Source organism: Sciurus carolinensis, unplaced genomic scaffold (assembly GCF_902686445.1).
Source record: "Sciurus carolinensis unplaced genomic scaffold, mSciCar1.2, whole genome shotgun sequence".
NCBI classification, from domain to species: Eukaryota; Metazoa; Chordata; class Mammalia; order Rodentia; family Sciuridae; genus Sciurus; species Sciurus carolinensis.
Genome location: NW_025920119.1, coordinates 1,040,527 through 1,056,137, shown reverse-complemented (window position 1 = coordinate 1,056,137; position 15,611 = coordinate 1,040,527). Strand labels below are relative to the sequence as shown.

The 15,611-nt window shown below is 36.3% G+C and overlaps 1 pseudogene; it reads right to left on the bottom strand.

Annotated features, from left to right (window-relative positions):
• Positions 1–306: 306 nt before the first annotated feature.
• On the bottom strand, positions 307–1,161 carry LOC124973628 (translin-associated protein X-like; annotated as a pseudogene).
• Between the last annotated feature and the right edge of the window lie 14,450 nt (positions 1,162–15,611).

Below are 15,611 nucleotides of genomic sequence, written 5' to 3'. Positions count from 1 at the left end.
CACACCAAGCAAATTAAAAGAGGTACAGCAAAAAGAGCAATACAAAGCGTGTTCACATAGCACAGATAAAGGGTAAAGGTTAAACAGCAGAGACCTCAAACAGGCACACAGGCACTGTACACATGTAGCCCACTTTGGCAGATAAAAAGAGCTGGTAGTCTGATAACAGTATGTACAGTTTGCATGCAACTTAGAAGATGTAGAACTGAAAACACTTCTACGTAAATGCCACAACAAAGTCAAATGAAATGCCAGGTGACAGTCTCACAAACTGGTCTCTCCCCAATGACAGCCACGAATGCTGCTCTAGGAAATGCCCTCTTCCTGATCAGGCATTTCTGTCTTAACCGAGAACACACCTGCCAGCATGTGCTTTGGGATCTTGGAGCCCTGAACTTTCAGGGCATAAAAAGCATTCTCCACTTTGGCCAGACTCTGTTTCAGGGTTTACAGCTTCTTGGAGACCTCCTAAGGCCTGGTGTTGCCAATGAAGGTGAACCCATTGTAAACCTGGTGCAAAAACTGGCTCACTTCAAAGAGGGTGTCAATGTCCCCATTCCCCCCACTGTTAATGCACAGTTGCATCAATCCTCCAATTAAATCGGCCACTCCCAGAAGGTAATCCACAGGTGTTACTTTCAGCTTCCAGGTGACAAGTTGCTTATCTTTTGCATCTGAGGAGGGAGTCTTGTTTTCTTTCTCACTGTCTACTGTTGTAAATACCAACTGTTTATTAATTTCATCCATACTGGTTAAGGACCGTCTTTTTGATGAAGTGTTGAGAAGAGACAACTTCCACGTATTCCTGCAGTGCTTTGGTGATGGCTTGATGGATGTATATCTTCTCCTGACAGCTCCATAGATACCTGCAACATTTTTTGTCTGACACAATCCAATTTAACTTCAGGTTCAGTCAGTATTTCTTCCATATCAGCAGCACTCGTGATCCTGTGCAGGAGAAAGATGGTCCTCTTACTCTCCACGGTTAATCTTCACCAACCTCTCATACTTGTCCTGCCGCACATCCAGCTCCTGCGCCTTGAAGGCCACCATCACGTGAGAAGACGAGCTCACATCCTTGCCCTCTCTCCGCTGGCCATGCGGGAAGGTGTTGTGCTTCCTCTTCCTGAAGCCTCCGGGGTCTGCTTCTTTGCGGCTCATGCCTTAAGGCCTTCGCTGGGACACGCGGAGACTGTAGGCCGGGGAACGCAGCACAGCGCCAGCGTAGCGGCCCAGGAGACCTGACAAGGGCCTGTGGGGCGCGGCGCTCCCAAGCCGCCTAAATATTTTCTGAATTTCCCTACTCCTAAGTCTTTTCCACACTATTTCATATGCAAAAAACAACAACAACAAAATGCTCTGAAGTTTTCCTGAAATTCAATTCTTCTGGCAAAAGGAAAGATACGTTGTTCTGATCATTTTTTCTCTTCCTGTATACTTTTCAATGAATTGAGTCTTCCTGCATGAAATTTAATAAAAGTGTATAAAATTAACTTTTGCTATATAATTGTCTCCTTCAGGAAATGAAATGAGTTATTATACCTGAAGCAAACTGATCTTCCTCTTATTTCCTCCCTATCTTTTAGGAAAACCTTCCTCCAATTCTATTTTGCATGAATGGGCTTTAAACCCTATCATTGATTTTAAACTTCGTTATAAGATTAGCATCAAACACTGCTGGAATGTACTTGACTCGTGTTCAGTCAGTAAGATTTGCAATTAACTACCACTTGTTGAAGACTCCATAAGTTCTGGTCATTTATTGCTATTTTTTAGATAAACTTAACTGCATGCATAGCTTCTAATTTTATTGCAATGCCCTAAAACTATTTCAGTGTATTTTAAAGTGATTTACCACTGGAGAATCTATTCACCAAATGAAGAATTATAACTGTCAGGTGGTAGAAAAAAGAATTGAGAAATGACAGTACTAAAAGTGAACTTAGGAATTAGTGCAATTTCCTTATTTTTACAAAAGTAAAAGGCAAGGCTCAGAAAGTAAATTAAAATTATCAAAGAACTTAAAAAGTATAATGAGTTTCTGTATGAGCTACTTTGGATACAAAATCCTGAATCATGCTAATCTCTACCCTCAATGAATTCTTTCTCTTCCTCCACATACTTTTCATTGTTTATCTTCATTCATCATTCCAACTAACATTTATGAGTATCCGTTCTGTACAATACACTGTTCTAGTCTTTGAGAATATAAAAGTGGGGGGAAATTAAATTCTCTTTATCATTTGTGGTTTACATTCTGGTAAAGAAGATGGACCAAAATAAAATGAATAAGTTAATTTCATAAAAGAGGCAAATGAACCATGAAGCTAACAAAACCCAATTTTCTGGAAAATTCCCTGTTAGTAAGTTACAAGAATGTAATACATTTTATTTAGTCACTATGTTGTAGAATAGACCTACCTCTTCAAATTATTCTCTTGTATAATTGCAAAGTTGTATCTTTTGACTAACATGTAATTAATCCTCCCACTCCCTGACCCCAGGCCTTGGGAACCACCATTCCATTTTCTACTTCCGAGTTCAAATTTTTAGATTTCATATGTAAATAAGATTGTGAATATTTGTATTTCTGTGCAAGTCTTGCTTCACATAACATAGGCCCTCCTGATTCATCCATGTTGTCACAAATGGCAAGACTTCTGTAAAAAGAAAACAAAAACGTCAAGTAGAAATCCATTCTGTATATGCACCACATTTTCTCTATTCATTCTTCTGTTGGTGGATAATTTGGTTTCATCCAAGTCTTGAGTATTTTGAATCATGGTGTAGTAAACATGGAAATACACATCTCTTGAAAATACATGAAATATTGATAGGTAGGTAGATAGATACATGGATCAATTGATTCCATGGGGGTATTTCTGGATCATATGATCATATGGCCTCTTTAATATTAATTTTACAAGAAAGGTCCACAATGTTTTTCATATGACTGTACTAACTTACACTTCTATCTATAGCATATAAGAGTTCTCTTTTCTCCATTTCCTCTCTGAAACTTATCTTTTGTCTTTTATATAACAGCCATTTAATGGTGTAAGAGCATATCTTGTAGTTTTAATTTTTATTATTTTTTATGATTAGGGATATTGATCATTTTTTATATCAATTTTTTCATTTTTATCTCTTCTTTGGTGATGTACCTGTTCTTATTCTTTGCTATTTGTAAAATAATTTTTCATATGAAATTGTTATTAGATTTTCTTATATACTTTATAAGAAATAATTTATATTAACATCTTACCAAATGTATATTCTTCACATATTCACTTCCATTCTGTAGGATTTCTCTTTATTCTGTCAATTGTTTTCTTTCCAGAGCAGAAACTTTTCAGTTTGATGGAATCTCATTCATCTATTTATACTTTTGCTTTCCTGGCCCATATCTTGCCCATTCCAGTGTCCTGAAGTGTTTTCCCTATGTTCCCTTCTAGTTGTTTTATAATTCCAGGTCTTATCAAAAAACTTATCGCCAAAACCAACATCATGGAGAATTTCCACTATCTTATTCTTTAGTAGTTTCATAGTTTCAGATCTTTTATTTAAAATTCTATTCCACTGTGAATTCTTTTCACATATTGTGATAGACAAGGCCTAAATTCATTCTTCACAGTGTACTTATCCAAGTGTCCCAACACCATTTATTGGAGAGACTGTTCTTTCCCTGTTGTGTTTTTGGTACTTTGACTGAAAAATCAAATGACAGTAAATAACTTGACTTATTTCTGGGCTTTCTGTTCCATTTGTCAAGGTATCTGTTTTTATGCCAGTACCATGCTGTTTTGGTTACTATATCACTGTGGTGTATTTTGAAGTCAGAGAGTATGATGCCTGCAACCGTATATTTTGTTCAAGGCTATTTTGGCTACTTGTGGTCTCATTTCATATACGTTTTAAGATTGAATTTTCTGTTTTCCTAAAAAAATGTTATTTGACTTTTGGCAGAAATTGCATTTACTTTTTAGAACACTTTGGGAAATGCAGATCTTTAAATATTACTAGTTCTTCTAATTCATGAACACAGTATGTTTTTCCTTTTTGTATTTTCTTATAACTGCTTTCTAAAATGTTTTATAGTTTTCAGTGCTCAGATGTGTCACCACCTTGGTTAATTTTATTTCTAATTACCCTTATTATTTTGTTGGTATTGTTGTAAGCAGGGTTGTTTCCTTGTTTTTTTTTTTTTCTGGTAGTTTATTTTTAGGGTATACAAATGCTAGTGATTTTTATATACTACAACTTTACTGAGTTCATTTATTATTTCTGTCAATTTTGTTAGTAAGGATTTGTGTTTTGTCTATACAAGATTATGTTTTCTGTCAAGGAACATTTTGCCTTCTTCCTTCCTTTTTTGATGTGAGTCTCCTTTCTTTTCTTTTCTTGAAAGGTCACTTGACTCAGACTTCTTGTAATTGAATAGAAGTGGTGACAGTGGATATAATTGTCTTATTCCTGATCTTAGAAAAAAATTAAATCCCTCCCACTTAGAATTTGATATTTTTGGGGGGTTTGTCTTATATGTCCTTTATTATATGGAAATACTTTTCCATTTCTTTTGTCAAGTTTTATAAAGAAATGATGTTGAATTTCGTTTAATGTTTTTCTGTGTTTATCAAGAAATGATTGCACAGTTTTGTCATTCATTTTGTTAATGTGATATATCACATTTGTCAGTCACATATGTTGAACCATTCTCATTTCACTGGGAAAAATCCCACTTAATCATGGAGAATAATTCCACTAATATCATGTTAAATTTGTTTTGCTAATACCTTATTGAAAATTTTTCATCTACATTTGTGAGGGATATTGAACTTTAATTTTCATTTCTTTTTTTCATTGTCTTTGGCATTGGGGTAATGCTGGATTGATCAAATGAGTTTTGAAGTATGTCCTTTTCTTCAGTTTTTGGATGAGTTTGCAATCATTAGAATTAATAATTCCTAGAGTGTTTAGTAGAGTTAAGTAATAAACATAATACCTTGTGCTTTTTTGATGGGAGAATATTTATGACTAAATCAATTTCCTCATATTTTTATTAACTCAATTATCTTAGATTATATTTGTCAGGGCATTTATCAATTTCTTCTAGGTTTTCTTATTTGTTTCAGTGTAATATTCATAGTAGTATCTTGCAATTCTTTTTTATGTCTGCAGAACCAGTTGTAAAGTCTCCATTTTTTGTATAATTTCATTTATTTGTGTCCTCTCTTTTGTAAGTTTTGCTGAAGCTTTGTCAGTTTTCACAAACCAATTAAATTTAATTTATATTTTGTTTTCTTCTAGTATATGTCATTAATTTCTACTCTGATATTTATCACTTTCTTTTATACTTGATTTGTTTGTGTTTATCTTGTTCCTTGAAGTATAACATTGGGTTATTTGGAATTTTCCTTTTCATTTATTTTTTCTGGTATGAGAGATTGAACCCAGGACATTTAGCTACTTAGTGACATCTGAAGTCCATTTTGCTTTTTTGTTTTCTTTTTTCTTTTTCTTTTTTTTTTTGGAAACAGGACATCACTAAATTGCTTAGGGCTGACTTTCAACTTGTGATTATCTTACCTCAGCCTCCTGAGCTTCTGGAACTATAGGAGTGCACCACTGTCCCACCACTTCTGACCTTTGTTTTTGATATAGGTGTTTCTTGATAGTAATTGTCTTTTACAAAGTGATTGTACTATATATAAAGTTTTCAAATATTGTGTTTTGAGTTTTGCTTGTTTAAACATATTTTCAATTTTTCACTTTAATTTTTTCATTTTATTTTTTTATTTTCCAGTTTATGTTGTTTAATTTTCATGTATTTGTGAATTTTCTAAGACTCCTTCTTTTATCAATCTCTAGTTTCAATATCATTTATTTAGAAAAGATACTCAATGTCATTTTGATTTTCTTAAATTGATTAATACTTGTTTTGTGTTCTAACATATAATCTGTACTTCAGAATGTTCTAGGGACACTTGAATGTATATTGCACTGCTCTTATGTAAATTCTTCTGTATAAAGTGCACTTTATGTTTCTCTCTGGGTCACCTGTCCATCATTGAAAGTAGTATATCAAAGTCCCCTACTATTACTGAATTACAGCATATCCCCTTTCAGATCCATTAATATCTGTTTTGAATGTTTACATGTACTAATGTTTGGTGCCTATATATTTATAATTCTTATATCCATTCAATGAATTAGCCCACTTATAATTATACTAGTTAAGTATTTTATAAATATCACACACACACATGACAGCAAATTTGTTTCATCCCAGTTTTAGAACTGGGGTTAAAGGAAGGTGAAGAAGGGAGGATAAGGTGAAGGAAAGGGAAAGCAGGGGTAAGTGGAGAGGAGGGGAGAAGAGAAAGAGACAGAGAAGAAGATGGGAGGGGAGAGAGAGATTGATTATTGGGAACATTTGTACACACACATAAAATCACATAAGCACTGTTCTATTAGCTATTGTATATTAAATTTCACAAGTTTTATGAATTGTCACAATTTCATACCTTTGTCATTAATGCTATGTTTTTTGAAATACATTGGAAAAGAATACTAATTTCATCTTCCTAAGGAAACAAAAGGAATATCTCCAGTGTGTATGGGAGGAGGCAGAGAATAAAACAACAACACCAAACAAAAGCATTCATTAGAGACAGTGACACATATTTCAAGACCATGTAACATTCAAAAGGACAATGTAACACTCAAATAAGAATTGGCTCAGGGTAAGGTTTAGGGATCTAGAGTCCAAAGAGATGACAAGTGTAATTAGAAGACATCAAGTCCACATGTATTAGAGGGTGTGGAGACTATCAAGGGGACTTAGGATAGATATTCATTACTCTTGTAATTAGTCATCTAATGTAAAATTCATTCACTTATTAGGATAATTGATATTTTTTGTAAAAAAAAAAAGGAGGAGTAATAACATATATTCCATGCTTGTATAATTATATCAAAATGAATTCTATCATGTATAACTTAAAAGAACCAACAAAAAATTGGCATTCCTACCACAAAAAAGTGATTATACTATAAAACATCATCAGCCTTAGAACCACAGTGTTTTCTTTCTAAATCTGTATATTTCATTTAAGTTTATTTCTATTTTGACTGATCTTTGTTTTAGGAAACAGTTTATTTGGGAGAAAGCAAGAGCAATGGGGTTTCTTGGTTGCAGGAAGCATATTTGAGGTCTAATAGCCTAGAAATTGGCCTTTATCCTGAAGTTGAAGAATCAAGACTTGGAGAGGTTGAATTGTTTGTGTAAAGTCACACCAGAGGTAGAAACAGAATTCAGTTTAGGGCTTTGTGCTGTGTCATTCAACTCTGTAAGAGATAAAAAGTAGGGATTACCTGAATGATGAAAGGCAAATAATAATAATAATAATAATAATAATAATAATAATAGGTCATAAAGCCAAGGGAGCAAAGGAAACAGTAAAAGGATGAGAATAACTAGGATTGGTTAATATTTTATAGTTTATGGCTCACTGTCATATGAATCATTTTCCCAACACCTTTTGAGGCTGGTATTATACCTGCTTTGTAAAGGGGAAAAGAGGACTTTTCCATGGGTCTTCATCATTGTTGCATAGCTAGTAAGTGGCAGAACCAAGTCTTGACCTGAAATCTTGTTATTTTCTCCTACTCCTACAAGTAGTGTTCAAGTAGTGTTCTATTAGTGTTCAAGAATACAAAGGAATAGGGTGGGGCTATGTGGTAAAGATATTGGAAATTGATAATCTATATTCCAGGAAATAGGCTGTGGTGAGAAAAACCAGAAAGATAAATGGATGTCTACCCTACTGGTTCCACCCTCCTCTGCATCTTAAGATTTAAGGTCCCCAACCTTTGTGTACGACCAAGGCCCAGTGGCTGATATTCCATTGCTGCATTGTAGTGTGCCACATTTGATGGCTCCAATTTGAATGGCTGACCTTACTTTGCACTTGCTGCAGTTCATGCCACTCATTCATGGAGTCCACTGTACTACTGCGGCTCTCTCTTTGAAACATTCTGTTCACACTTTTGATGGGAATTGAGCATCATTCTGATCTGCACTTTCAGGTATTGTAAAGTCAAACAAAACCTGCAGGTCTAAAGTCCTAGTTTTAAAATTTCCAGAAAGAAAGGGAGGTATAGTTCAAAGGATATGGTGATTTCATTCATTCCTCTTTCAGTAAAGTTTTCAACACAATTGTGTTGCTTTTAAAGGGCCAACCCAATGATAGTAAAGACTACACAGAATCTTCTTGTGCCATGAACCTCATTTTAAGATTGAAGTAAATAATATTATTGTTTATTTTCCATCATTTTCTTATAGTACAATATTGTGATCTCATTCATTAATTTTCCATGATATTAGCATAAAATAAAATTGTTTTAATGCACTTGATTTCCCCAAACAACCAGTGTATGCCATATTCCCAGAACTAATTGTGTTCTTTAATTGCTTGCTAAAGAAGACCAAGAGAGAAAAGCACCATATGAGAGTTTGTAGGCTCAGGGTGTCAGTCATTAAACTTTTTTCTCTCTTTCTTTCCTTCTTGGATTTTTTCCTTTTGTTTTTTAACAATGTAAGATCACAGTAAGATTTTTAATGAGTTTCTTTCACACTCCAGCAGTCAGTCTCTGACAGAAATAAACCATGCTTGTACTATGAGTAGCGTGTTCAGAACATTTTTCAGTGGCAGGTTTGATCAGTTACTGTGGAGAAATGACAGATATATTTTGAAAGAACCTTCATTCTTCTAGGAAATGGATACAAATATGGTGCCAGACAGTTGATAACATAGTGAGTGAAAGTTGTTTCTATTTTAAGAAGTTTTTAATTTAAAGTTCTGTCCAGATATTCTTTGTTAAGTAAGCATGGTATCTCAAGAGAAAAGAAAACTGCTTAACCCTGATTGTACACAGCTTAATTTACCAGATCAATCAGAATATTATCACATTTTGGAGGTGTTCTAAAAGAAATTGTGTATATTTGTGTGTGTGTGTGTTTGTGTGTGTGTGTTCTCCTTCTGACAATTATACAAATAAAGCCTGTGTAGTTAATGACATGATTTCTTGTTCAGAACTAGAAAAGGTGGGTTTATGGTCATGTTTAATTTCTGCTTTCTGAGTTGTCATGAGCATCAGAGCAGATCACCACCAGTCACATTTACTTTTGATGATCAGTTAATCTGCAGTGCATTTTCACTTACCTTCCCAGAGAATCTTGCAGGATCCTTGGGTGTGATTTAATTCAGAGTTGATTTCCCAGCCAAGATGTGCAACTTGCAAGACTACTTTCCTGATATTTAAAAGTAACCTTGTTTATTATTCACAATTAGTAATTTTAGCTATTGCCAAAAAATGAAGTAGATCATTCTTTTTGTTTGCCTTTAGAATCAGATATTTCTTTCATTTATTTTTCATTTGTTCGATTATTCATTCATTCAACCAGTAGTTATGAGGAACCTGCTCTGTACCATGCCTAGTGTTTGTCATTGATGTGGAAGGGTGAGTGAAACTATGGAGGTTACAGTCCCTCTCCTTGTGTACACAAGATTGGAAGTGGCCTTGAGATAAAATAATCCAGCCTCCTGCTTTGTATATGCAGGAAAAATTTCTCTGATGTTCCTGCTGGATGCTTGTCTAGCTCCTGTGTATACTTCAGCTTTCTTTTTCTCCATGATTGCCCCTTTGATGCTGAAAAACTTTTTTGTTTCCTCATCCTTCCAAAGATTCAAATGCCCTGTCTCACAATAAAAGAATAAAAAGGGCTGAGGATAAAGCTCTATAGCTTAGTGGCAGAGTGTTAGAGGTCCATAAGAAGAAGAGTGTTATAATCCCAGTTAAATCTTAAAGAGAGCTCTGCAGTTGCTTGATAAAGAACTGACTACATAGAGACTATTTAGAGTTGTAGTAAGAACCCCTAGACAGGTGACTGCAGTACTTCAGTGAGTGATGGTGTGACTGGAACCAGGGTGGGGTCTAATAGTGATAGTAAATAATAATTGAATTTGGGGTTGAAAGCAAGAACTCAAAGATTATTCAAAGTTTTGGCCGGAAAATATGAGTTATTAGAGTTTTTATTTCCTGAATTAGACAAGAGAGTTGAAGTAGACTCAAGAATTTAGTTTTTGACAGGGTGAGTGTGAACTTAGACACTGATGTAGAGATGTCAAGTATGTATTTTGATGGATGATTTCAAAGATGTCTGGGTAAGGGATGTAAATTTGAGAAATGTTGGTGCATACAGCATTTAAAATCATGAAATAAGTTGAATCTTCCAGGGAGTGAGTGAAAGTAGAGAGAGGGCTAGTATCACAGGTAGTGCACAGGTAAGCAGTCATAGATTGAGAGGAGAAGCAGAGGCTGGCCAGGGAGAGGAGAGTGAGGATCCTATAAACCAAACAGAGGAAGTGTTTCCAGAATGGGGGAGTGCAAAGCTGCATCAAGTCCTGATAATAGGTGAACTACTGTGAGAATGAAGAATTCATCATTGTATTTGGCAAAATGAAGTTCATTCTTGACCTTGGCAAGAACTGTTTCACTTGAGTAATGGGGTCAAGAACATGCTCACACTAAGCTTCAGACACAATGGAAAGAATAATACCAAGGAAAGATCACTTGTTAACCCAGATAACTCTTGCAAGAAATTCGTCATACAGGGGAGCTAAAAATGGGTTTATTTAACTCTGACAATTTTTCAAGATTTCCAAATCAGACCTAGTGACCAGTCTTTTGTTTCCTTTCAACTTTCAACAGGAGTGTGTCATTTCTACCACCAAATGACCAGGCCTTGTTTATCCAAGCAATATTGGGATCCTTCAGAACATAAAGAGGGCTGCCTTGTTTATTCAAGCAATATTGGGATCCTTCAGAACATAAAGAGGACTGTACCTCTCTGAAATTTTGCTATATATATATATAGCAAATTTATATATATATATATAGATAGATAGATAGATAGATAGACAGATAGATATGTTTATAGTTAGCAGCTTCGGTGGGACTCAGTGGAAGATCTGACACCTGCAGTTGCACTTAGGTTAGGTGAAGGGATAAGGAAGAAAATTTCTTGGGGCTAAAATCTAACATGAAGAACTCAACAGCTAAATTTGGTGTTTATTTTTATTGACATTATTTAATGAATACTGAATGAATGCTTGCTCTTTGCCACGCATCATTATCCATGCCTTCTCTTATCTGATCCTTTTTTTTTCTTTTCTTTTCTTTTTTTCTCATGGTACTAGGGATTGAACCCAGAAACACTCTCCCACTAAGCTATAGAGCTTTATCCTCAGCCGTTTTTATTCTTTTGTTGTGAGACAAGGTGTCACTAAGTGGCCAATGGCCTTGAACTCATCATCCTCCTTCCTTAGCCTCCCAAGTAGCTGGGATTTCAGGTTTGTACCACTACTCCTGGCTGATCTTCTCAATTATGCCATGAAGTCATTTCTGTGACTACATTATTTCATATGTGAAAATACTGAGACTTGGAAAATTAAACCAATTTCCCTCAGATCTAATGGCTAGTCTGTATGATAATCCATGTTTACACTAGAGAATTCTATCTTTAGAAACTAAGCTCTAACAGACTGAGTGGGCCTTGGGACAAAATTTTTTTGTTTTCCTTTGACTCTCCTTCAAACCAACTCAGAGATTTTGAGAAGACAGGGAAGGAGGTAGGAGGGAGGCTGTGGCAAGGAGCTGCATGCCCTTTCCTTGTGCCCATGTGACACAGGTATATTGCACATGTGAGAATTCCCTGCATCTCAGCACTGGTGGCTCAGCAGCAGCATTCTAGAACCATAACTGTACCATTTTTTCAGCCACCTAGACCCATACTCATATTCCAAGGCCTGAGCTTTCACAGTTGGCCTGCCTAAGAGTTTTAGTAATGTTGAATTCACCATCCCATTGTTTTCTGTCGGCTTGCTGCTCCTGTCTCCTCCACAGTACAGTCTGGGTTCACCTCTCCCAGACCCACGCCTAGTGTGATGTCTGCTCCACGGATCATAGCTCTGACCTGTGTATCAACTGAAGTGCCCTCAGTCAAAAAGCATTCTGTTGTTATTTTGGGTAGTCATTTCGGGTTGGTTACCTCCATACTTAGGAATTTTGTCTAGTGTGCTTCTACTCCATAAACTACCATTGCAGCAGGTGGTGAGAAGTGAGATGCCCCTGAGTCTTCTCAACTTCTTGAGTATTTGCTGAGAACTTGTCCAGATGTTGGGCCCTGCTCTATGAGGTACCTTAGAGGAGACACTACCTGACTTCATTGTTCCTCTGATCCCTCTTTTAGATCCTGTATATTTATTTAGGAGGCTTTAACTGACTGATCACTGACTTATTGACTCTCACTTTATCTTTCTATAAAGTTTGACATTTAGCGGTTTTTCTTTTTATCAAATAATTCTCTTAAATTTGACAATAAATCAATGATCTTTCAATTTGCCTCACACTGGTAGGGAAGGGAGCTCTGTTGTTTGTTCACCCCTTGAGAAGGGTCCTCTTGGCTTTGCCTTCACAGCTGTCCCTCAGTCCCAGGGGCCCTGTTTTGTTTTGTTTTGTTTTATTGGTACCCACTTTCTAAAAAGCACAGCTTGGATTTACTGTAAAGAAGCAAATAGCATGTTTTTTGCAGGATGTATATATGTTTCTATAGATTAAGAACTCTTCTTTGACTTCTTTTATTAAAGTTTTACTAAAGTCAAGAGGTGTGAAATGAAATTATGTTTTTATATGTATATGAATATGCCACACTGAAATCCACTATTCTGTATAAATAACAATCACCAATAAAAGCAATCAAATAAGTGCTAAAAGTTAAAGATATAGAGGTATTCTATCTGAAGTCTATGAAAATAAAAAAATAAAATAAAATGCATTTAAAGTTAAAAAAAGAGGTCAAGAAAGCTAAGGTAGGGGTAGGAGTTGTGGCTCAGTGGTAGAGCATTTGCCTGGCATGTGTGAGGCCCTCGGTTCAATCCTCAGCACCACATATAAATACATAAAATTAAAAATCCATTGACAACTAAAAATACATTTAAAAAATAGGAAAGAAAGCAAAAGAAGTCTTAAAAAACTGTCACAGATCAATAGCCTGGGCATAAAGATTAGTCACTAAAAAACATCCTGAAGGAAATGTTTGGGCACATCTTTTTTATTAGTGGTTAGACAAAAAAAGTCCATTATCCTTCACTTTGTGGTACAGTTGTACACATGGTAGTTGCTTATTAAACATTTTCATACATCTCAAAATCATCAAAATGGGAACTGTGGTTCTGAAGCATGGTTTCCGTGGCTCCTCCCTGACCACCAGCCCATCATCTGACAGTCACACAGCCTACATTTAAACTCAGGCTGAGAGTTGTGTTGAGCCTCTGGAATGAGACTGTGTGTTTTCCATGTCTGCCTTGGGGTCCAGTCCTCAAGTGTGCCCTCCACAGAAGAGGTGACACTGCACAGCTCAGATGGCACTTCTTGAGTAAGCCTAGGTTTTTTCCACTTTTGGCAAACTTCAGGTACTTGGAATTTTCCAATCAGAAGGACTTGATTTCTATGCCAAATGGTTTGGTGGTGTTTTGTTTATTTGTGACTATTGAAAGGATAGTTTCTTCCCAAACCATTATGATAATGAATGTCCCAAATTTGCACTCCAGAGGCTGAGAACCAATTTGATCTTTAACAGATGAGACAAATGTTGACTTTAAAACTTTGTCAGAATCTGATGGTATATAATTTTTCTAGCTCTACTTTAACAAACTACCATGGACATGCTGGTTTAAGCAGCAGAAATGTATTTTCCCATTCTTCTGGAACCTAGAAGTCCAGATCAAGGGGTTTGCAGGTTTGGTTTCTCTTTCGGTCTCTCTGCATTGTTTGTAGAAAGCCACCTCCTTAGTGTTTCCTAAGTAATCCAAGTTTTAGAATATATAATATTCTTTCATGCTTCTAAACATATTTTATGGGGACTATTAAAGGGATAAAATGTTAATAACAATACCTATTTAAGTAATTTAAAAACAATTTTATTCAGTGAGTTTTGAAAACCATTCAATTCTTTGGAAAGTAAAAACTAACACACATTACTCTTGATGGAGAAAAATGTTTCTCAGATATGCTCATAAAACATGTATGTTCAATAAATTATCATATAAACCTTTTAAATTAAGTTGATGATAAATTATCTTACCAAGTTTATCAATCACATTTTGTGAAATATTTGTGTTTTAGGAGGCCAGAGTCCTAGAGCCCCTGAGTATAGCTCAGCCTCCCTGGGTACAGGGTCCCTGGGCATGGAGATGATGAAGACCATGGGGAGGAAGCCATGAGCTGGGGAAAGGCCTGAAGTATTGAATGACAGACTGATCATTGAAGGACAGCAGCTGCCTCTGCATGATCCAGGACACCCCTCCAAAAATAGCCAGCATCCCCTCCTGCCCAACACCACTCAGGACTCAGGGCGGGGTCAAACCCTCCTTGCCTTTGCATATTATCCCTTCGGCCAGGGATTGTCCATAGTCTCCAGTGCTGAACAAAGGACACTTATCAAGGTGGCCAATCCACAGGGCTGATTAATTGGATTAATGGTAAAGAGGCCCACACTAGGTGTAGCTCCTCCAATAATTTCAATGAATGCTGAGCACCAATCTCCAGAATAATTAGAATATGGATGAGTTAAATTGAGTTCAAGTTGAGGCCTGTCCACCCTTGGAAGTCCTTGGTTAATATGCAAACTAGTAATATTCAAATGAGTGTAAATGGAGGTGGGTGGGCAAGAGGAAGTGTGAGTGGACCTTCCCTTCCCTCACTTTTTTTTTAAACTAGCTGTACCCAAGCAGCTGCTTCCTGCAAAAGGAAAGGTGAATTCTGTCTAGGTCTCTGAGGTGGGAGACTGGAACTTTTCATGACAGAAAATTAATTAAAAACACTGGCAGGAACACAGACCACCTTTATCAGGTGTCAACATGTTAAGTAAGTGGGGCAGGGCTAAGAGGCGGACACCAGGGGAGAACACTGCATCCACCCAGGAGAAGGTCCTCTGCATCTGTGGGTAGAGGTCTGTCTGAACTTTTCAAATTTATTTTACTTATGTGCATTTGTGAACTATAGAAGTATATTTTCAGAAGCATATGTGCTCATCATGGAAGGAACTAGAAAACACAAAACTGTATCTAGGATTGGAAAAATATGGGAATAAAAGGAAAGTCATTTTATTTAAAAAGTCTCTTAAAGCCAAGAAACTTTTTTTAACAAATGCATTCACAAGTTGAACATTTTATTCATTTTAAATGAGTTGATCACTTCATCAGAGACTGTCCCATGGTTCAGAATTCTGAAGGGAAAGAAAGATGAGGACAGGAAGGAAGGGCAGTGGCAGGAGGGAGAAAGGAAAGGGAAGGAAGGAGGGAAAGGAAGAAGAAAGCAGGATGGAGAAAGATTCCACTTTTTTCTGTCCCTTTTCTGTGTCCTGGTCTCAATTCCCTTCCCTAGAGGCTGAAAAGACTCAGACCAGTAACCCTCCTGTAAGTACAAAAGTGACAGAGATGGGTACAGACCTCACAAATTCAGCAAAGCCTTCATTCAGCAGCAGAGTC